At 47.9% G+C, this 838-nt stretch overlaps 1 non-coding gene across 1 annotated transcript; it reads right to left on the bottom strand.

Annotated features, from left to right (window-relative positions):
• Positions 1-482: 482 nt before the first annotated feature.
• On the bottom strand, positions 483-554 carry TRNAG-UCC. The gene has a single exon. It is a non-coding gene; the product is annotated as a tRNA-Gly (tRNA).
• Positions 555-838: the final 284 nt, after the last annotated feature.

Here is an 838-nt window from a genome sequence, read left to right as displayed (position 1 = left end):
ATGCCGGCCATTTCTGGAGTGGCACGGAGGGACGGAGGCAGAGTGGGCAGGGAGCCACCTCAGTGCTGCTGGCACATCTCTGCACACCCATGGGGAGGGGAGCAGAGGGCCTCCATGTGCTGCCTGGGGTTGGGGCAGAGCACAGAGCTGCCTCCCCTCCTGGGTGTATTACAGGAGTGGGTGGGTGGGGTCTTTTGGCCTGCAAGGTGCAGCAGGTCGTGCTAGATGATCACACTGGTCCCTTCTGACCTTAAAGGCTCTGAGTCTAAAAGGGAGAGGGAAGTAAAGGAAGTTTTTTAAAAAAATAAACCAAACATTGTAATATCAGGAAAACTCCAACAGCTCATTGTATAGTCCTGCCCCTTTCTTCCTCCACTGTGTGTTGAATGACCTGCAGAACATTGATTCGCTCATTCCCTTGATAAATTGATACAATGTGACTGAAATAAAACCAATTCCCAGGGGAGAAAACATCACATCCCTGCATTGACTGGGAATCGAACCCAGGTCAATTGCTTGGAAAGCAGCTATGCTCACCACTATACCACCAATGCATCTAGCAAAAGTGCTCCTTATGCTTGTCCAATGAGGCTAGACCAGCATTGAGGAGATTTTCTGCCTGTTAAAATGTACTGGATTCTCATCACTAAAAAAAAACCACCTCCATCTTCACTTGGGTTTGAACAATCAGCCTTTCAATTAGCCACCAAAGTTGTTAACCACAGGGTATGTCTACACTACGGGATTATTCCGATTTTACAGAAACCGGTTTTTGGAAACAGATTGTATAAAGTCGAGTGCACGCAGCCCCACTAAGCACATTAATTCGGTGGTGTGC

This window comes from Mauremys mutica, unplaced genomic scaffold (genome assembly GCF_020497125.1).
Source record: "Mauremys mutica isolate MM-2020 ecotype Southern unplaced genomic scaffold, ASM2049712v1 000507F_np12_subseq_1:98333_obj, whole genome shotgun sequence".
NCBI lineage: Eukaryota > Metazoa > Chordata > Testudines > Geoemydidae > Mauremys > Mauremys mutica.
This window is presented reverse-complemented; position numbering and strand designations above follow the sequence as displayed.